Here is a 588-nt window from a genome sequence, read left to right as displayed (position 1 = left end):
GAAAATCAGCACAGGACCTTTCATGGGTAGGTATGAATAGGGGTCTGACGGGGTTGGTGGGGGGGGAGGGTTATGGTTTTTAAAGGTGTTACATTTCTGGTTTCCCAGCACAAGAAAACTAAATATATAAACAAAAGTATTGAGTCTGTTAAGTAAACTTTACTGACAACATGGGGGCGCGATGGAGGCATCTCAGTAATATTCTCTGAACCTGACGGAGGGAGAAAATGCTGTTTACAGGTTGTTGTTTTTTTAAAAGAGGAGAGCGCCACCTGTCTCTATGGCAGCGTCAGTACAGCATGGTTTAACTGACGTGGAAGGCAGTATCTTTTTATAAAAAATAACATTAAATTATGTGTTCTGTAATAGCCTGAGAAACCAAACGTTTTTTTCCCCTGTTGAAATTTCTTAAATACTTGCTGCTTAGATTATTTGATATTTATGATGAATGGTTTAATAATTTTATAAATAATTATTTGGTCAAGTGCATAACTTGATGTTAATTTATTTATTTATGTTTGGGTTATTTATAATTTTATTTATTTGCTATTTTCTTCTATATTTATTGTTGTTTATTTCATTTAATAT

The sequence above is a fragment of the Gadus macrocephalus genome, chromosome 12 (assembly GCF_031168955.1).
Source record: "Gadus macrocephalus chromosome 12, ASM3116895v1".
Taxonomy (NCBI): domain Eukaryota; kingdom Metazoa; phylum Chordata; class Actinopteri; order Gadiformes; family Gadidae; genus Gadus; species Gadus macrocephalus.
The sequence above is the reverse complement of the archived record's forward strand: the minus strand, read 5'-3'. Positions refer to the sequence as shown.